Source organism: Anolis carolinensis, chromosome 1 (assembly GCF_035594765.1).
Source record: "Anolis carolinensis isolate JA03-04 chromosome 1, rAnoCar3.1.pri, whole genome shotgun sequence".
In the NCBI taxonomy this organism is placed as follows: Eukaryota; Metazoa; Chordata; class Lepidosauria; order Squamata; family Dactyloidae; genus Anolis; species Anolis carolinensis.
Genome location: NC_085841.1, coordinates 281,614,723 through 281,637,483, shown reverse-complemented (window position 1 = coordinate 281,637,483; position 22,761 = coordinate 281,614,723). Strand labels below are relative to the sequence as shown.

The 22,761-nt window shown below is 39.2% G+C and overlaps 1 long non-coding RNA gene across 3 annotated transcripts in view; it reads left to right on the top strand.

Annotated features, from left to right (window-relative positions):
- LOC107982745 (uncharacterized) overlaps window positions 1–22,761 on the top strand; it is a 159,480-nt gene that overhangs the window by 43,240 nt on the left and 93,479 nt on the right. For all 3 annotated transcript variants that reach the window (XR_010006166.1, XR_010006157.1, XR_010006173.1), the window contains one exon: window positions 5,660–5,733. This is a non-coding gene — a long non-coding RNA (uncharacterized LOC107982745). The remainder of the gene's footprint in view (window positions 1–5,659; window positions 5,734–22,761) is intronic.

Genomic DNA, 22,761 nt, shown 5'->3' with positions numbered 1-22,761 from the left:
TCTGATGGCTTCCATCCCATGTGTTTTTTGCAGTTTAGAAATGGAATATAACACATCCAAGGATCCTGAGAGGATTTCTGATTGTTTTCTCCCCACTCCCTTTTTGACACTCTTTTCAACAATTACATGAGGAATTCTGACGAGCATAAACAGGAAGTTTCCCTGTGTCGTGGGATGGGCTACTTTGCTTTCCATTCAAGAAATGGATTTAAACAATTTAAAAACTGGGGGGGGGGGGGGTCTTGAAGAATAAGTTCCTAGGTGGACATATCAGCACAGAGACCAGTGGTTTTCAGCCTGGGGCTCCCAGATGTTTATGGCCTACAACTCCCAGAAATCCCAACCAGTTTACCAACTGTTAGCATTTCTGGGAGTTGAAGGCCAAAGACATCTGAGAACCCCAGGTTGAGAACCACTGACACAGACAATAGCTCATAGACAACAGCATCTACACATGCGACTATCCCTGCTAAAACAGTTGTGTAGCTGTCCACTCCTCTACCTTTTTGCCCCCTTTTTACCATTTTTGCAAATATTTCATGCCTAGTGCCACAATGTTAGAAAATCATCATATTTATTCCTTTCTGAAGTGAATTCCTTCTGAAAGACTGTAGACTTTTCTCTTTAAAAAGCTTCAGTAGCTGTGGATCCTGCTTGTAAATGACCATAGGCAAGGCAACACTGGTACCTGTCAACTTAATATTAAAATACAGGCCCTGGAGGTGCATATAAAATATGAGTATTTTCTACAAATCTCCAGAAACATGGGGATAATTTAAAACTGGGGAATTCACACAAGGCATTTTTCCAGGTGTGATATCTCAGAATATTATCCTTTCACCTCATATATGTGGATTATTTTTTTTTTAAAAAATTAGTTATCCCTAGGAACAGTGATGTCTGATATATCTCTCATCCACACAAGCACAAATGTGTATGTATGCACAATATATAAACACACACTCATATATTATGTTCAAACATATCCATATCCATTGATCTATCGACCAATTTATCTATCCATCCATTCACATTTTGTGTGTGCATGTGTGTACATATGTATGCATACTGTGTGTGTACGTTGCTCATTGTACGTTTCCCTCAGATTTGCCATAATTTTTGTTCTTGCGCTGCGCCACACTTGAAATGCAACCCCGAGCCATGCACGCTGACAGACTCCATTAGCATTAATGCTGTTCTCTTATCTTCTGCTCTCGCTCTTTTCCCCGTTCTCTCCCTCCCTCCCTCCTCTGCCCCCCTCCTTTCTTTTCTGATGGTTCACTGACACAGTTGACAAGGCTGACACCGCCAATCAGCTTCTACTCAGCAAGGTCACTGTTCAGACTTGACTTGTGATTGGCTGCTGTGCTTCAGTGTGTTATTAGTGTCTGATTTGATCGGAGGCAGGGGGTGGTCTCCAATCAAACAGAGAAAAGGTCTTGGAGAAGGTAATTAAATCCTGTCAGAGGCAATTATCGGTTCCAGGGCCGTGACTCTGGCACTGAATGCAGATGAACTGACGCTCCATTCTTGTAGAAATTCAAGAGGGCTTCTGGCACAGATCAGTTAGACATAAAGGAAACAGCAGGCTTTTTGCAAACAATGCCGGTCTGTATTTTAACCTTTCTACACAGTTTCCCCCTCCCCTTCCCTCTTATTCTTAGGGTCTGGCTACCTCTGAAAACCACTTTCCCTCTTTCTTTTGCTCCTCACATTCTAATTAAATTCTTGACAAGACCTATCCCCCTTTCCAAAATATACATAAGGACAAATTACAGAAAACAATGACTTTCTCCAAATATGACGTGATGAAAAGGCCCTTCATCAAGTCAAAAAGGCCTTGTGCTTTTATTACCACTGCTGGTGTTATTTTTGCTTTGGATCTTGTCCCTGCATCAAATGTTGCATCTGGAATCTGTTGCAGGCTGCAATCTTATGTGTGTTTACCTGGAAATCAGACTTGGCAATATCAACGGGTTCTGTTTCTGAGTTAACATGCACAGAAACATGTTGCAAATTTACTTATGCATTCTGTCAATGCAACACAACCAGCAAAGATTTTATCTTCAGACTGCCCTGGCATCTTTAACAAGCTGGCCAATACTACAAAGGCCACATTAAAATTACCATGAATGTGTTCAAATCTAAATTTGATTATTTGCTTTAGGAAGGAAGCATAAAAACCGAAGTTCAAAATGCATTTTACAGTTGTGACTGAAAGCAAAATTGAGCCAGCATTTTGAACAATGGGCTATGATTTTAGAATGTTAGAATCATAGAGTTGGAAGAGATCCCAAGGGCCATTCAGTCCAACTGTACTCTGCTATGCAGGAAAAGCACAATCAAAGCACCCCCAACAGATGGCCATCAGAGTCTGCTTAAAAACCTCCAGAGAAGGAGACTCCACTATACTCTGAGGCAACATACTCCACTGCTGAACAGCTTCTACCATCAGGAAGTTCTTCCTAATGTTTAGGTGGAATCATTTTTCCTGCAATTTGAATCCATTTCTCTGTGTCTGAGTCTCCACAGCAGCAGACAACAAGCTTGCCCCCTCTTCAATGTAACCTCCTTTCAAATATTTAAACTTGCCTCTCATGTCCCGCCCCCCCCCCCCAGTCTCCTTTTCTCCAATGATGATGATGATGATGATGATGATAAAACTTTATTTATATTCCGGCCTATCTCCCCAAGGGGACTCAGGGCAGATTCCAACAGACAAAAACACAAAGGCAAAAATTCAAATTCAAATTCAAATTAAAAAATTTACAGAGCCACTAAAGGTTCGTTAAGAAAAATATTTAAAATTAATTACGCTGCATTAATGTACAACAGCAATTTCCAGTCAGAGATATATTAGCTATCTATAGTTATCTAATCCTCTTCCTCTCCATATGCTAACAAGCACAGATGGGTTTTAATTGTTTTTTAAAAGAGAGAAGGGAAGGGGCCATTATTTCTTTAGGGAGGGAGTTCCAGAGGTGGGAGGCGATCATGAAGAAGGATCTCTCTCTTCTTCCAGCCAGCCGTACTTGTGATGGGGATGGGACTGAGAGTTGGTCCTTCTCTGCTGTCTGCAGTGTCCAAGTTGGTTTGTAGGAGGAGATGCAATTTGACAAATGGTCTGGGCATGAACATTTAGGTCTTTAAAGCAGTGGTTCTCAACCTGTGGATCCCCAGATGTTTTGGCCTTCAACTCCAGAATTGCTAACAGCTGGTAAACTGGCTGGGATTTCTGGGAGTGTTAGGCCAAAACACCTGAGGATCCACAGGCTGAGAACTACTGCTTTAAAGGTAATGACCAGCACTTTGTATCTAGCCCAGAAGCAGACCAGCAGCCAGTGTAACTGCCGCAACATGAGAGTAGACCTTTCCTGATCCAGACCTCCGGTCAGTAATCTAGCTGCCGATCTTTGTACCAATTGAAGCTTCCAAACTGTCGTTAAAAGCAGCTCCACGTAGAGAGCATTGCAGTAGTCCAAAAGAGATGTGACTAAGGGGTGGGACGTGACTAAGGCTAAACACACCCAGCTCTCTAAGCCTTTCCTCATAGAGTTTCCAGATCTCTGATCATTTCGGTTGCCCTTATCTGGACAAATCAATATTCTTCTTGAATTGTGGTGCCCAGAACTGGACATAGTAGTCCAAGTGATGTCTGACCAAAGCAGAATAGAGTGGAACTAATAAAATAATAATAAAACTAATATAATAATAATAATAATAATAATAATAATAATAATTCTTTATTTTTAACCCAGCCTCTCTACCCAAAGGGACTATGACTTCCATTAGAGTGTTAATCGTACTGCATAACTTGTTGGAAAATAACTGTACCCAGTCTCTGGGCACATATCCTTTTGGCAAATGTGAATCTCCATGAATATATGAAGACCACTTTTTGAAAACCACTAGTCAAGAAAAGCATAACCTTGTTAGAATTCAACTCTTTGAATGAGTAATATTCACAAGCATTCATGTAATGGAACACAGGTAACTCAGCTGTTAAACTGAAGAACCATGTCTTTAAACTGCCAAGGATAAAGATGTGCCACTACTAAATATATATTTGGTTAGCAGCGGAAGGTTGTTTCTTTGGGATATACACTCCCTTGAAACCTCTTAGTTTAAAATATGCACTCAGAGATTTAAAAAACCCAAAAAACCAGTCTTCTTTGAAAAATAACATATCTTGTTTACTCATAAGCATCTTGTATTAATTCACCATATGGGCACATTTCTTCCTGAAGTTCACTTATAGATAGGATATAGCTTCTCTCTGTATTGAGTATACAGGGTATCATTATTAATCAATAGTACATAGTCTTTAGTATAGTTGTACTCACTGAAGTCCATAAACATACATGCATCCACTGAAGTCTCTAAACAGCAACATGCGTCCACTTCCACAGTGGTCAGGACACATACATCTGCTTTCATTGAAGATCAAACACATATTTCTCCATTGAAGTCAAAACACAAAATGGAGTCTTGAGTCTGAACATGCTCAGTGAAATCACATGTCTATAACTCCTCCCACACCAAAGAGGTACAAACTGGCAAATCAACATACACATAGAATACAGGTTACCAAATATATACATTAATAAATAAATAGTGAGAGGCTTGGAATATTGCTATTTCCAACAAATCATGCTTATATCCATTGAAATCAATGGAGTTAAACACAGTGGTTCTTAAGCCTGATGATAAACATAAGAGCAAATGAAGATCTATCCAGTTCACCTTTCTGCTCTCACAGTGGTAACTGCATGACTTTGGGAAAACCACAGCAGTGCATAAAAGCAATAGCTCTTAGAAGGTATAATTAGTCTCAATCTCTCATAGAGATAGAGGAAAAAAAGGATGTGAGACTCAACAGAACCCTCTACACAAGGACGAACATGATCCTTATAGGGAATTTGCTATTGTTTGTCAATATCGTTAATACAATGTCCCAGAATTATGAGTCCTGGTCTGGTCTTGTGTAGCAAGAATAGTATCCAAAAATCCAACCGCTGTAATTTTCTCTAATATTTTTGGACCAATAAACTGTATAACTTATCTGCTTTCTCTATCATGGTTAGGAAGCACCAAAGCATGGCCACCGTCACCCATTTTTAAGCAGACATTGCAAAAAAACTGGATCAGCACCATGATAGACAAAATACCACATTGATCTGTGTAGAAGTTGACCCCAGTTTCTGTTTTTTTTTTACTTATACATAACTATACGTGGTGTAGCACTAGTGGTATTTTTGTATGCTTTTTAATATATACAATCTTTCCTGAGAAAAGATACCTATGTGCATTTATTTATTATTTGTGTACTATTCTGTTTCTTCCAAAAAATAGACTGAAGATTAAAATTAAAGTGTTCTTTAAGGTTAAAAATGTCAACATTTATTTGGCAATATTCATGCAATTATTATCATCATTATCCACCATTTTCTGCTTTCTGCATGTGAATCACGGAAACAAAATAATGAAGTAGTTGTTTATTAACCCTGAAAGGCTATCTTTGATTTTTTTCAAAAACAGGATTTTCTCTAAGATAAATTTCAGGAAATCACTAGCCAATCATGTTATTTTTCTTTCCCGTACATGTCACATTTCAAATTCATTTTGACAGCTAAACAATGTTTCCTTTATTTCATTATAGTTCTCTTATCTGGAGTCAAGGCTTCATGACAATTTCGAAGAAAGGAAAATAAAGAATGATCTTCTGGCAGATAGGTACCTTATTTTTAAGAGATCTCTTGCAGATATGTTGGTAAACACTCCAGCTGTGTTTCATTTGATTTAAAGACAATATCCAGCTCTGATCGTTTTGTAGCCAGACCTACTGCAGGTTCTGTTTGTGCTGCCTACTTTGGAAAAATTACAACAAAACAAGGTTTTGGACCTATGTTGTTATAGTAAAAACAAACATATTATTTGAAACTTGCACAGATATAGGATGGGTGACGCCTGGCTCAACAACAGTCCTTGTGAAAGAAATCTTGGAAGCATAGTGAACAAAAAGTTGAACATGACCCGACAGTGTGATGCAGTAGCTTAAAAAGCCAGTGGGATTTTGGGCTGCATCAAAAGGAGTATAGTATCTAGATCAGGGGTCCTCAAACTTTTTAAGCCGAGGGCCGGTCCACAATCCTTCAGACTGTTGAGGGGCCGGATTATCATTTGAAGAAAAAAATACAAACAAATTCTGATGCACACTGCACATGTCTTATTTATAGTGCAAAAACAACAACAACAACAACAACAAGAACAATGAAAGAACAATACAATATTTAAAAATAAAAATAATTTTAACCAACATACATTTATCAGGATTTCAATGGGAAGTGTGGTCCTGCTTCTGGCCAATGAGATAGTCAAGTTAATTAGGGTTGTTGTTGTTGTTGCTGTTGTTGTGTGCCTTCAAGTCATTTCAGACTTTGGGCGAGCCTAAGTCTAAAATGTATTTATTTATTATTTATTTATTTACTGCATTTATTTACTACATTTGTATCACACCCTTCTCACCCCAAAGGGGACTCAGAGTGGCTTACAAATTATATGTACATACAATATATTATATTATTAGCATAGCACAATATTAGCTATATATTACTTTATTGAACTATACCACTAATGCGATTTCCTGCTTCTTAGCAGGGGGTTGGACTAGATGGCCCATGTGGTCTCTTCCAACTCTACTATTCTATGATTCTATGATTCTATGATTATACTGTAGTAATATTATTAGTAATATTATATGTAATATAGAATATATAATTAATATTATTATATGGTATTATTATTAGTGTTATATTGTATTACATTATAATATTATTATCAATATTATATGTATATACAATATATTATATTATAAAACTGAGGGCGGGGGCCAGGTAAATGACCTCGGAGGGCCGCATCCGGCCCCCGGGCCTTAGTTTGGGGACCCCTGATCTAGATTGAGGGAAGTCATGGTGCCACTCTCTATTCTGCTTTGGTCAGACCTCACCTAGAGTACTGTGTCCAATTCTGGGCACCACAATTTCGAAGAGACCTTGACGAGCTGGAATGTGTCCAGAGGAGGGCAACTAAAATAATCACATGTCTGGAGACCATGGCTTGCAGAAGAGTCAACTGAGAAGACATGATAGCCATGTTTAAATATCTTAAAGGCTGTCATAAGGAAGAGGGAGCAGGCTTGTTTTCTGTTGCCCTGGAGACTAGGACTCAGAGCAATGGGTTCAAATTACAGGACAGGATATTCTACCTGAACATAAGGAAGAACTCTGACCGCATGAGCTGTTCAATAGTGGAACTCTCTGCCTGGGAGGTGGTGGAAGCTCTTTCCTTGGAGGCTTTAAACAGGCCGAATGGCCATCTGTTGGGAGTGCTTTGATTGTGCTTTTCCTGCATGGCAGGGACTTGGACTGGATAGCCCATGTGGTCTCTTCCAGCTCTAGTATTCTATGATTTTATATCAGTCCATCCCCTCCTTTTATTCATCATCTCTTGAGAAAAATATTTTTCCACTTTACATGTTCAAGATTAATTTTCTTTCATCATAAACACTTACGGTACTTTTTATCCTTGCTGAAACACACTGAGGTAAGGACAACTGTGAGGTATCTAAGCATGGGATTATAGAATATCTACTGTTTAATTGTTTTATCAGTAGATGAACAGATGATGGCATAAGTTCACAAAGGGAGAGGAAAAACATTTTCTAATGGTGACACAGTGACTTCAAGTAATAAGGATCCTTCTACACACATATGGAACATAATTTAGGACTTGATAATAAAGACAGCAACAATATTGTTCTTAGAATTGTGGATGTAAGCCTTGTGCCCACCTACACTGGAGGCTATATAACAAAAAGAAAAATGGAGACATATTACACTGGCCTTTCTTCAAGACCAATGTTTAATGCAGCATCCAAATTAATTAATCCAGACCTGGTTCAAACACAAATCTGCACTGTAGAACTAATGCAGGTCGACACCACTTTAACTGACATGGCTTAATGTTATAGAATCATGGGGTTGGTAGTTTGGTGAGGCACCAGGACTCACTTGTAGAAAAGCCTAAAGACTTTATAGAACCACAACTCCTATTATTCTCTAGTATTGGGCTTAGAAACACAAACATGCTCTACTCTGTCTGGGTCCCCTTCCTTGCAGCTGAATAAAATCCCACATTATCTGCTTTGAACTGGGATATATGACAGTGTGGACTCAGATAACTCAGTTCAAAGCAGATATTGTGGGATTTTCTGCCTTGATATTCTGGGTTATATGGCTGTGTGGAAGAGCCCTAGCATTGCTTCTGGTTTTTGTTGGGTTTTTTTTTTTTTTTTGAATGCTTGGTTTGGAAAATAGTTGTTACGGCCAGCTTCCAAAGGCTGCATTGGTATTTCCCCTCTCCTCAAATGACCTTCAACTTGCTCTCAATTTATAGATGAGGTTGACTTGTGCATGAATATATATGGTAGCCTAAAGCATTGGGTATTCACCAGCTATCCCCCATCCAAGTACCAGCCAAGACAGATTCTACTTAGTTCCCAAAATCCAACAAGATCTGGTGCCTTTAGAGTATTACAACTGCCATACCGCAGAAGTATACACTTCTAGAATTCACTGGACTGTACAGTAACCAGGATTGCTTATATTGCTATGCAGAAGCAGCACCGTGTGTCCTTTTTTATCTTTCTTTCTCTCTCTCTGAAAAAAAGTGTTGCTTTGGTCTGGCTGTCAGGGCTACCGCAGGCATTTTTCAGCACAGTGACAGGCTTTCTGAGGTTACTTGCTGACATCCTGCTATTCTTTAGTAACACTAGCTTACTGTAAGTAGTGCTTCTTCTAACCTGAGTTTGATTGAGAAAGAGGTAACAATGCCTGCAGAGCCTGTGGGAGAGGGTCACAGAGGGAAACTGTTTCTATTAACTTCCTTGTCTTTGAAATCTTCTCTTTATGGGTCAGGATTTACATTTTTGAGAATGAACTCAGATGAACACAAGCAGCTAACATTGGCTTCAAGGCCACTGCACAGCAGCCTCTTTCAAGAAATGCTTTGCTTTGTAAGTTCATAAGACCAAATGAGGGCAAAAGGAGTGGGGAGACTTGTTCTACTAGGTTTGGAATTATTTTTCACCACACACACACACACACACACACACACACACACGTGTGATGCACATAAGTGTGATGCAATCTGAGAAATGATGCAATTTGCTTTCTAATGCAATAGGACATAACACCATGGTAATATGACGTTCCCACCCCCCACCCCCACGTGGGATAATATCCATACTCCTACTTGATCATTTGGAAACTTAATTTTTTGTTCAGTGAACAAGCTTTTTAATGCCCTCCCATCTACATCAAAGTAGAACCAATATATTTGAAAGAACCTATTGCATATTTGAATTTATTTATCCAAATGCCTTGAAACATTTGCCAAATTAGAATCAAAACTTCACACACACATACACAAACAGATTTAAGCTGAAGATAATTATCATCACCATCACCACCACCACTATCATCATCAGTTTGTGTGTATGTGCCTCCAAGTTATCTCTGAATTTATGGCAATGCTATGATTTTCATTGAGCTTTTATGACTAGTTATATTGATATGCCTTTATTTATTTATTTATTTATTTATTTATTTATTTGCTTCATTTATACCCTGCCTTTCTCACCCCGTAAGGGACTCAAAGCAGCTTACAACTTCAGCAAGATTCAATGACACTTAAAACATTGCAATAAAAAATCCCATCATCTAAAAACAGTTTAAAACAATTGAACAAATAAATACACAATCAATAAACAGATTAAAAACATAAAATGCACGATTCAATTCATCCATAATCCTTGCTCATAATCTTTATTCAGACTGTGCTGAATTCCATGGTAGCTTATTCTTCAAATGTTTGTGTAAAGAGAGCCATGTCTTTAACTTTTTTTCTAAAAACCAGAAGGGATGAGGTCTGCCTAATGTCTCCAGGGAGGGAGTTCTACAGCCAAAGGGCCACCCCTGTCAAGTTCCCTACACAGATCATCCACTAAGGAGACCAAGGCTGTTTGAGTTCCTAAAGCCAGACTGCAACGGGTCTAGAAAATCAGTTTCTTGCATGAACACCTGGAGTTGCAAGGCCACCACATGTCTTAAGACTTTGCCCAAATAGGGGAGGTTGGAAACTGGCCGAAAGTTATTCAATTGAGTGGGGTCCAGTGATGGTTTCTTCAACAACCTAAAGAGAGAAATAGTAATCTGTTATTTATATAACCATATGAGGATGCCAATTGGACTTCATGTTAGTCAGTACCATTCATTCATGGCTAATATATATTATATGGGAAATCCCTCATCAGTTTTGCCTACCTTTTCTCTAAAAGCAGCTATTTGGATCAAGGTTATAATAGAGAAGTAAAACAGTTCCCTGCAAAGCCCTATTAGCCATGGAAGAGACAATCACAGGTACATTATGTTACCTTTCGTTGTTGGTCCTTGCTTGACCAGAAAGATTTGTATTAGCTTGAAATGGGATGACAACACCTCCATCCATTTAGCATCAGATCTTAGGAAAATAAAATCATAGAAGCATAGATGTATTTTCTTCATAATATTTTATTTGGCCCTAAACAGATTTTAAATTTTGGTTTCCAATATCCAAGAACAAAACTAGCCACAACTTCACACTGAGCCCCATTCCGCCACATCAGATGGGCTAGATTTGGTGGCAAACACCAACCTAGCCCTAGTCACCCACAGAGCCAGCCAGCTCTGTTTACATGATGACGTGCTGGCTCCGTGGGGGCAGAGGGACGGAACTGGTGTGCCACTACCACTGCCCAGGCAACATGGGAGGTTTCCCATGTTGCCAAATGTAAGGGGGGAAGCCACAAGCACAACACGCGCTCTACGCTTCCCCCATGTGAACGCCCTCCCGGCAGGTGAGGTGTGAGTCACTAGATTCCCCACACCTCATGGTGAAGAGAAGCACCACTGCCAGCAAATGCAGTGAGGTCGTAAATATGGCATGTTGGGTTTTGAAGGTAGATGAGGATGCATATTGATTATCAACAAATCTAATGATTCTTGCATTTTCTCCCCAGTGTGCATTTCAAATTAATGTTGAACTTTGCTAATATAATGGTACTTTCATTTCATTTTCTCTATTTACCAGGGTTTCTGGGAGATCTGAATAATAATGAATTCAAAAAATGCTTTTATTTCTATTTATTGTGCATTTGTATTTTAAAGGCACCAAGATTTGCCAGATAGGCTAGTTGGTAGTCTAAACACCAGCAACATACTTTTCTCCTTTTATAAGCTTATCTAACAGACTGAGTATGTAATCACAGCATGTAACAACATACAATTTTAGTTGGGCTTAAAAGGAATTCTTCTTGTTCATGGATATCAGATATGGATATCTAATGACACTGTAGTATTAGGGTGTAATCCTCAATTTGTACATTCTTCCAGGAAAATGAAAAACCAAGGACCAAACTATATGTGATGTTAGTCATGCTTGCAAATATAAGTACATTTAATCTGCCTACTTTTACAGGGAGAAAGGAAGCAGATCTTTTGGAAGCAGGTAACAATTTTGAAAGAGTAGACAAGGTCCATAAAAAAAATTAGAACAAGACCCCAATCAAGTAAAAGGTAACCGCCTCACGGCAGCTCTTTTACCCTCCTCAAATTAAAGGGTGTAGGTGATACTGATTTGAATAGTTAATGAATAGCTCTCATAGCTCCAGGCCATAGATTTATTAGTGCTCATCCAAGTATTTTTATTTGCAGTACAATCCCCATATCAATGGGAAAGATGTTCCTGGATTTCACATGGATACACTAAACTTCAGCTAATACCAAACCCTATTGAAATGAAGGGCCTCGGGACCAAGAATATCTTAGAGTCACACTAGAAGACCTTAAAATGCATAGAGGGGCATCTTTAGTAAAATATGGATAAATGAAACTGCAGGTATTGGTCCTGCAAGTACAGGGGTTGCATTGTATTTGCTTAGTTATTGCATTGGTATGCTGCCCCAAAGCGGAAGCTCTCTGGGAGTTCGCAGCATAGAACATAAAACTATAATAAAAATAAAAAACAACCAAAAGAATAAAACCAAAGGAAAAACCAACAGCAGTATTAAGATCTAAAAGTGCAAGCAAAGTTTTATGTCATACACAAGCAAACAAAGAGTGAAATCTAGAATAATCAAAATGGTCATTGCAAAAAAGACCACAGCGTAGGAGCCAAGTGAGTCCCTTTGAAGAGAATGTGGACGGACTCTACCACTAGAGTGCTGCCATTCAAAAATCAGATTCCTTGCTAGCAATCTGACTGTAAAGGTTAGATCTAGATCCTCATTGGGACAAATAAGGCAAATACACTTGAAACTCATCTTTAGAGTAGTATAGACAAATCTTATGATACGCCACACATGAATGGATCAAGTCTGATATACATTCTTCAAGGCTGGTGGACTCTTCATCTCTGGAGGTCTTTAAACAAAGGTAGGATAGTCATCTCTCAGGAATTATTGTGTTGTATATTCCTGCATGGCAAGGATGGACCAGGTGGCTGTTGTAGGTCATTCAAACTGTTGTTATTCCATGATTCTGTCATAAGCCCCCTTTATTAGTTCTTATTTAGTCCACTACTGCATGCAGATATTGATTCATGTCTCCCACAGTCTCACCTGGATGTGGAAAAAAAGAAAAGAAGCAGAACTGGGTGCCATCTTGCTAATGTAGCACCTCACTTTACATCACCTGACAATCTCTCCCACCAGTGTCATTTAGATTTTGAGCAGCACTGGGCTATCGTTGATTCAATCAACTTTCTTCATGGTCCTGGCTGAACACAAAAAAGATTTAATCGTGTTTAGAAAATAACTTTGTCTTTTGCCACCATTATCCCCCCAGTATAGTCTGATAGAGGTTTAGCTTGTGTTCAGTCATACTTGGCATAAATTATCCTCCAATAGAGTTCTAGCTATCTCTTATTTCACAGACCTCTGCTCAGGCATGGATTCCTAATCCTCAGTGTCCCAATATCTCAGTAGTCAGCACATCTTTTACTCCAAACAGTTCTCTTCAGATCTCTTCTATGGCATGTTCCCAATTTCTGTAACTAACTTAATTTTATTATTTATTGTGGCGGAGTGGGTGTTCTCCTCTAAAGGACTATTTTGCACCATATGTTCTCAATTGCCCGCTAAGAATGATTTGAAATGCCTTCATTTTTTCTGTACATAAGAAACAAGGATTTTATAAAACATAAATGAGTTGTCTGATTTGTTCCACATTAATAATTACACTAGAGTCTCTTAATGCTTGATAGTCACATCAGTGGATTCCAATACCATCACAAGGTCCAGTGTATTGAATTATTTATTAAATTTAGTCTCAGCTTGAAAGAAAGCTCCTTTCAATAATTTACCAATTTGGCACAACGTGCCCTTGCCTGTAGACTGACTATAAATATGCATACATATAAATACATTCTGTTTTTGCAAGGGGATTTCCAAACAATTTTAATGTGCAAAACAAAGAACCCCCCACTGTCCTGTTAGATGTAAGTACTGTTAATAACAAACAGTTTTTAAAACCTACACTTTTAAAAATCCAACAAGAATAGAAGCTATTGAATCAAGAAACTTTGCATAAATTTTGATATACAAATTCTACTGATTCATTAACAACTGAATTTAGGGTTGCATCAGGCATTTCAATCCAGCTTTCTTGGGTGAAAATACCTCTCACACTATTTTGGAGGAACACTCTCAACTTTCTTTTTCAGAATTTGCTTGGATGTAGAAAACATCAGGCGGCAGTGATCAACAAAGGCTGCCTCTCCTTGCATGCCCTGGCAAATCTGCCTTCTGCAGATGGAAGAAGCTATTTCACCTCTGGGAGCCACATTCTAGGAGCCCCTGGTGGCGTAGTGGGCTAAAGCCTTGTGACTTGAAGGTTGGGTTGCTGACCTAAAGGCTGCCAGGTTCGAATCCCACCCGGGGAGAGCGCGGATGAGCTCCCTCTTTCAGCTCCAGCTCCAGCTCCATGCGGGGACATGAGAGAAGCTTCCCACAAGGATGGTAAAACATCAAAACATCTGGGCGTCCCCTGGGCAACATCCTTGCAGACAGCCAATTCTCTCACACCAGGAGCGACTCAGGTTGCTCCTGACACAAAAAAAGCCACATTCTGTCTCCAAACCTTAGTTAGTGTATTGAATTCACTGCAACACATTGTAGTAATCGCCATTGGCTTAGGTTGCCTTAAAAATAGTAGACATGTTCAAAGAGCATGAAGATTTTTCAGTGTCTACTAGTTGCAATGTGTGTAAGTGTGATGGGCTAAAATTATGGCAGGAGAGTGTTGGACGAGGATTATGGGAGAGGAGAGTTTAAATCCCACCCACTGGATGTTATTTCCATCATTTCTACCTCGCCTTTCTCACCCGAGGGGACTCAGGGCGGCTTACAAAACTGGCAATTAATGCCGATACACCATAATACATTAAAATAGAACATTAAAACAGTTAAAACAGTTATAATATACAATATACAAAGTTTAAGACAATGTAAAGTGCTTATGCCATTTGTCCACCAGACCTTGTACAAAAACCTTATTCCAGACCAAGTCAAAGCCAGTAAAAACTTATTCTTTAAACGCTTGAAATTGGTTTGCAGGCACATAACTGATAAATAAATGAAACATCTAGATTTAGAAATATTATGCCATACTAAAAGATATGACCATAATCCAATGATGACCCTTAGTATCCATCCAATACCAAAGAAACCGGTACGCTATCCAGTCCCATCATTGCCCTCTATGGCACTAAAACATCCCAGAGTTTTCCATCTCTCTGTAAAATCGTTTTAAAGAGGTACAGCGGACCATGGAGGTGAGAATGAATCTGGAAGAAGCGTTGGGTTTCAATGAAATGACACCATTAGAGCTGGACTTATGAAAATGCAATTATGATTTATGAAAATGTGATAATGACCATTCATCTGCTCACTCAACAGAGTTCCTATTTCTTCTTCCTGAAAGAATTTTGAGATCAAGTTCCTGATGCCTAATGCTTACAAGTGTTATAATAATAACATGGAGAAAATTACACAGAATTAATGTTCTCTGTCAAGTCTAAAATCAAAACCTTTATCATTATGTTGAGAATATCCTGTGGCAAAAATTATAGGTGTAAAGGTCAATATGTTTATAAGTAATTACCCTAAAGGCACCAGGTCCCATTTGATCCTGGAAGTAGAGTCAGCTCTGGTTAGTACTTAGATGAGAGACCCCCAACCAACACTATAGGCTGCATTTTAGAGGATGGAACTGGAAGAAACCCACCTCTGAGTATTCCTTGTTGGAAAAAACCCCTATAAAATTCATGAGGTCACCGTAAGTCAAGATCTGGAGACATGCACACAGACACATTCTTCGCCATGAAATTACTGTCAGATATTTTATTTTATTTTTAAATTTAAAGAATGTATCTATTCTCTTAATGACTCCAAAATGTAAAGCATTAAGTACACAGAGAATAATGTAAAAACAGACTGAAGCAACTTTAAAAAAAATTAAAGCACTTTTAGTTAAAATAGGTAGAACAGCTGTCTCTAATTTTAAATACTAAAGGCCAGGCAAAATAACATCGCCTGCTTGCCAGAAACCTAGGCAGGATCTTTACTTTCTATATCTCAGGATCTGATCACAGATTATCTGCTTTGAACTGGATTATACAAATCTATGCTGCCAGATAATCTGGGATAAGCAAATAATCTGGGATCAGATCCTGGAATATAGTGCAGTGTAGACCTCAGAAGGGATGGAGCCAGCTGACTTCTTTTTGGAGTGAGTTCCCCATTTAGGGTGCTGCTATAGAAGAAAGCCTTGTCCTGTCCCCATCCCCCTTCCCCCGTCCCCATCCCCATGTCATCTAGAAACAGTAACAGAGCCTTTGCTCAGCATCTCAAATTCCAAGCAGACTCATGGGGATATCAACCATATTGATAAAAGTTATTTGCAGGGGGGGGGGCATTTTTTATGATCTCAAAATAGAAATGAAAACCAAATCCTACTCCCACCAACTCCCCCACTCCCAGGTCTTACAAATAAAGGTTAGCTTTTGCAATTAAAAACAAACCAATTTCCTGAAAAGAAAAATAGAATTTCCTTTTCTCAACTCAATTTTCTCGACTCAAATACAAACAGGTAAAAGAGATTTAGTTTCCTTCCAAGCATTTCCAGCAGTACTGACCTCTGTATACATCCAAGTACCTAAACCAATTGTAAAGGTAGTCCTGTAAATGCAAACAAGTTCAGTATTGATCTGCTGTGGAAGAGATTTGAGCCTGAACACTAAAACATAACAAATGGGGTGGAGGTAAGGGGGAGACTAGCTAGATTAGAAGCTTGCTTTTCTATTATTTTGTTCTTGGAGTAGTGAGTTCTTATACAATGGTCCTTGAAAAGAAGTTGTACATACAGCAAAGCTTAGCATTCCACTGAAAGCAAAGAATAATTCTAGGTCACCCAGGTTGTGTGTGAACCAAAATATTCCCCAGCAAGGGCAGTCAGCCTTATATAGAATAATAATTTAGGACAGATAGCTGGTCTGCTATCAAATTCATGTTATACAGTTCTGGACAAGTTACTGTTATTTAGCCTTAGTAGTACAACTGTAAAATAGGGATGATTTGACCTACTTCATAAAAAGTTTGCAAGAATAAAAATGACAAATATTTTGATTTAGAACCAAGGCAGGTCATTGCACTTTTTTCCCTCTGTAAGGTGAGCTCCCTTCTCCCACAAATTCACATTTAAAAAAATAATCTAAGTTTCAAATGAAATTAAGAACTTTGGAGGTAGAATAAAGAATGGGTATTGACTTACAGCTTCTGCTTACATACAGTACCAATTCATTTTAAACAATGTTTGTGTGAAAGTTCTTATATTTTTGTATATGTATTTCTCTGTATTTGTTTTATATTTTGTAAGCTGCCTTGAATCTCAGTTTGAGGAAAGGGAGGATATTCAATATGACCCCATAACTGCAGGGAGAACATTCATACGACTTCATCATACGGACTGCTTTCCTGTTCAAAGTTGCTTCCTCACCCCTTTCACCATGGGGCCCATTACACAACTCACATCTACTACTGGCCAGGTTCCATAGTGAAAGGAGCGAGGAAGTGGTGTATGCCACCATGGCAGCAACATGGGAGGAGTCCCGTGTTGCCTTTGCTACAATGGGGGGGGGGGGAGCCAGGAGGCAGACACTTGCCCCTCATGGGATGGGGCTGGTAGTAAGTCAGGCGATGTAGGATGTGGGGTGATGGGTTCTCTATATCCTTTGCCAGGATCCCACAGATTCACCACAATGCATGACAAATACCTCACTTAAGGTGTTAAGGGTCCCTACACTGGACATGGAAAAGAGTGACCATACTAAAATGAAGGACTTCTAGCCCAAAAGTACCACAAAATTGTGCTGGAAGATCTAGAAAATGAGTAAAGAGGAAAGATTTTGTCAAATATAGATAACTAAAACTGTGGATACTTGCCCCATGGGTATGGAGCGGCATACAGTAAATAAAATACTGAGTTCAGTGAATTATATTCAACAGTAGACAGGCAGGAGCTTGCTTTTTCAATGTCTTTGCAGGAAGCACATTACAGTCAATGTCTGATTTGAAGCTACTGGCGAACAAAGCTCTACCAGTGCATTTATACAGGGATCCAGGTAATGGAGAGGAGAGAAGACACTGGCGAACTGAGGACACATCTACACGGACATTGAAATCTGGTCTGGCTTCACAGTGACTCCAAATTCCACACAGCTGTTCAGCTGCTCACTCCTAAGCCACAACAGTGGCAGAAGCAGAGTCCAGACTATCCATATGGAACATCTAGTCACCCACTCCTTTTCCCTATCATGCGGGCACCTTTGCTGATGTCAACCAATGTGGCCATCGATGGCCAGGAGCTCTCTGGAGCTCCATGGCCAGCTGCTGTGGTGACAGGGAGAATACAGCCCTGATCCATTCCTTTTCCATTGTGCCACGGAGTACAGGATACAATGATGGCAGCATTTGGCCATGTGGGCAGTAGACCAGTTCAAATTAGAGCCAGCCCAGCTGTCCTCACTAACTCAGAGTGCAAGTTTGATCTGGAGTTTTGTAGAAACAGAGCATTTCCCAACTTCTCATAAAACGAGGTAAAACCGAATTTATTGGTTTTACCCCCTTCATGATATTGTCTAGACCACTGCTTCTTAAACTGTGGGTCCCGATCTCAAATGGGGTCCCCTTAGTTCAATATTGGGGTCATGGGAATTTGACAGCAGTCAATGTTTTCCAAAGCACCAGCTAGTGGCCATTTTAGACATTTAAAATAATCTGTTAGCAAGAATGTGCAGTGTTTACAGTTGACTCTGCAGAAAATGCTTCATCTGCACTTCATAAAAAAATCAGGTGAAGAATGTGTTGTAGGTCTTGCAAATGCTGATTTATTATTCGTAAATGTTTGGTTTCTGTACCTATTTTATATAATGATATGCCCAGGGTCATGTAAAAATTTTCTGGGTGGAAAGAAAAAAGCTTAAGCTCTGGTCTAGACACCTAGGAGTGACTTCTGGTTGACACCGGGGTATAGACCCAGTGTAGAACTGTCCTGTGTGACATGATTTTCCCAGTGCATCTTCATCACTGGCTATTTTGATTGAGAGATACCTAGGTACTGGATACCTGCTTACACAATGTTGAAAAAAAGCATATCTGTTACAAAAAAACTCAGTTATACTATTTTAAAGCCTCAAGAAAATTCCAGTCTACAAATCCAAGCTTTACCATAATCTAACCTAGAGGAGCAAATGTATATGACACATGTATATTTAAAGGTGGGAATTAATTGCAGTGAAATGTGGAGTTCTGGAATAGATATTTTCCTCAGATTTACTGGTATATATGACATTATGTATAGGAATTTGGTACAATAATCCTCAGCCTATGGAAGCCTTGGTTGTACCACAGGATGTTTTAGTTTGTTGGTTAGCTCAGATCTTTAAAGGGATAAAGAATGCACTTTTTCATACTTTGTGGGCATAACTTCAGTGTACACAGTTTAAGATCTACATCAGACAAAGCATTTGGGTAATTTTATCTAAGACGTTCTCAGTTTCAAATGCTTATGAGATAAGATTAAAAATGAAACACTCTGAATCTAAAGTCCAGGAAGTCCAATATAATTTCACCTTTCACATCCTGCTTTGCTCTTTAGCTGCTGAATTCCATAGCTCCCAAGAGCCATCTTACAGAGGTGCTGTGCTGTTTGATTTGGCACTGTTCAAGGGCCTTGGCAGATGATCAAATAAAGGGCACAGAAGAGCACGAAAAGCCTTAAGAAACTGTCTGGGTTGCTGCTGTTACTAGTTTTGTGGAGGAAAAAACCCAGAAAAGAGCTGTGTCTATTAGACGGTCATACATTTTATTCAGTTTAACTTTTTATATCTCTACAAAATATGTATTGCATTTCCAGATCCTCTCTATGTTTACTCTGAAGTAATCCCAAATGTGCATAGGTTTATATAGTTTGTTCATCAGACTTCCTTATTAGTTTTACTTGCTGTGTCAACTCTGGAATGCTTGGAGATTTGTTTTATCATCACAGTATCCTCCAAGAGACCAAAACATTTGGGGCGTACGATCTTACAGCTGTATTGAGAAAATGTTTATCTTAAGATAAAATTTACCTTTCCTAGTATTTTTCTGCATGGGCTCTTAAGTCTTAAACCATAAGGTCTTCAAAGCATTCCAACCCTTAGTAACATAAGCTGTCCTAGATATCCTTTTGCCTAATTCAGAACTCTGGGGAGGAATGCAACATAAATTTGAGGATTTCAAAAACTTTTGCTTGTTCAGAAATACTCAGAAAGAACACGCTTTGTACAGTCCTAAGGGTCTCCTTGCTTGACAAACGTTTTAGCATTAACAAGATATAGCTGAGCATTCAGTAGTATATTTGAATTTGAAGAGACATGAATAAAGGGCAAAAAGGAGAAAAGTGCCAAGAGGAAGGTACGTCAAGCCAACTCTGACCAAGACCACCTTCCATCTGGAAACTGATGTTCTCACTATGGAAGAACATGCGAGTCAAGAATAGGGCTCCACACTCACCTCCATATCCACCACCAAGATACTACATTTGGAAAGCCATCATACTCGGACAACAAGGGATCGCCTAAGTAAGTAAGTGAGTCCAGGGCTGTAGCCAGAAAAAAATTTCGGGAGGGGTTTTAAAATTTGGGGGGGGGGGGTTGAACCCCTGACCCACCCGCCCCCTGGGTTCAGACCTGTCAATATCTGCTTGAGATACTGTCTGAAGGGACTCTTAATGTTTTGCGTCTCATAGACTTTGCATGGGGATTTGGTTAACCAGTTAAAATGCATGAGTAAATCAGGTTTTTTTTTTACTTGAAAAATTTCAGGGGGGGGGTTGAACCCCCCCCCCCCCCCCCGATACAGGCCTGAGTGAGTCATTAGTATAAATGATGTATAAAATTTTGTGTCATACATTTGACCATGTTAATTTTGTCAACACTCCCTTAGACATTCTAAAAGCAAGGAGAAGATAAATCCCAGGAAAACTGTTTTTCTAGGAATTTCAAATGTTCATCAGAGATTTTTGCCAGCCTTCACTCAACCAGCTTACATTGCAGCTGGGACCTCAGAACTGAAGGATCATATACTTCACTATACCCTCCTCCGTTTCACAGATGAAAACCAGGATATATGTAGCCAAGCACATGGTCACAATAGCAAAAAATATTGAGAATAGTTTTTGCACATTTTGGTAGGCATGTTCCTCAATATTTCTTTTTTTACGTATTTTCCCATTGACTAAAGTGTGTTCATGTGTATCTTTCAATTATTTTACTTGACTTGTGTGTGTTAAATACAGGAAAGGGGAATAGTCATTCACAGAGTCCTTCACTTTCAGATGCAAGCAGGGCTGTAGCTAGAAAAAAAATTCAGGAGGGGTTTTGAAAATTTGGGGGGGGGGTTGAACCCTTGACCCACTCGCCCCCCGGGTTCAGACCTGTCAATATCTGCTTGAGATAGTGCCTGGAGGGACTCTTAATTTTTTGCGTCTCATAGACTTAGCATGGGGATTTGGTTAACCAGTTAAAATTCATGAGTAAACCAGGGTTTTTTTTAACCTGAAAAATTTCGGGGGGGGGGGGGGTTAAACCCCTAACCCCCCCCCCCCCCCGGCTACAGGCCTGGATGCAAGTAGCATGGTTCACTATGGTTTCATGACTTAATTCTTGTGATTATGTGGTCGATTATTCAAAGGCCACATAGTCTCTTATGTCACAAGTCAAGCCGAAACAGCCTTTAATTCTTCGGCATGGAATCTTCTGGCTGGAGTGTCCTCCTTCAGATAGTCTGAAGAACTCTGTATATCGTAATAGCTCTTCTTATTTAAGGAAACCTATTGTATCCTGCCAATGAACTCATGTATATGATATACTTTTAGCAGGAGAGCAAATATTTGAGCTGTGGGTCAAAATCTGTGGATTCTCGGAGCACTTAGCTAGATCAAAGATCTAGCATTAGATTAGAATCAATATTGCATATTGCCGCAGAGATGACAAGGAATACTCTGTCAACGGTGTTATATTTCAGGGGGAACAACAGTCATTAATGTGTAAGAAAGTCAATTCCATTAAGAATCAATTTATTTAAGAGTTTAGAACAGAGTTTACAGATCCTTCTACTCCTAAGAGAAGCATGTGGCAGATGCCTGTCTTCTAAATGTCATGAGCTCACCTACTAAAAATTAAAATCTACAATATTTCTTTCAAAAACCTACTATGGAAATTGCATTTATTTATGCTGGATACACTAAATCTCACAGATCAGCTTGCAATCTAACAGTAAAATAGTGTCAGGACAGAATGATTGCATAAACAACCAAAGCAGTAGGTTAAGGACTTCATCAGACACGTTGCAGAAAGTGTGTGTGTGTGTGTGGGGGGGGGGGTCTTCTTAGCAAAGTGTATCATCCCCTTCCATTTAAAAAATATTGTTTTGTTTTACAAATCCCATCAGATGCTTTATTTTCTCCAACCTTTCTCCCGTTCTGTCCTATGTTCTGAACCATCACACAAACGAGTGCAGTCCCTGCCCACTCCATTTTTTAAAAAATCAGGAAAACTGCAAAATCACAGGGAAAAGGTTTAAAAGGTAGCTATATTGCAATCTCGAAAGCCAAGATTACTATAGACCTCATCCCATTTGGGGGGAGGGGAGAAGTGGGGAAATGTTAAACCCTTTGACACAATCTGTTCTTCCCATGCCTTTTAACACTCCTTTCATAATTAAAATCAAAAGTTTGGGCACCTATGTGATATAAGCACTTATAAAGGTATGTTCAAATTTAAGGCAAAATTATAAGGTTACTATAAATTGTTCCCGAACTTACATAGACACTAGAACTCCCTATAGTGGGTTAAAAAAGGAACAAGACTTTTTAAAAGCTAGCAATAGCACAATTTTGAGAGCCTAGATTACTATGAAGGAGAAAATGCAGCAAAAGCATAGTGGTGATGTCTTACAATCCTGTGATTCCTTAGGATTACATGAATTTTAAAAAAATTACTCTTCAGGCTCATGCAGAAGGATTTTGTAAAAGAAGTGGAGCATAGGAGAATACTCATAGAAAAGCC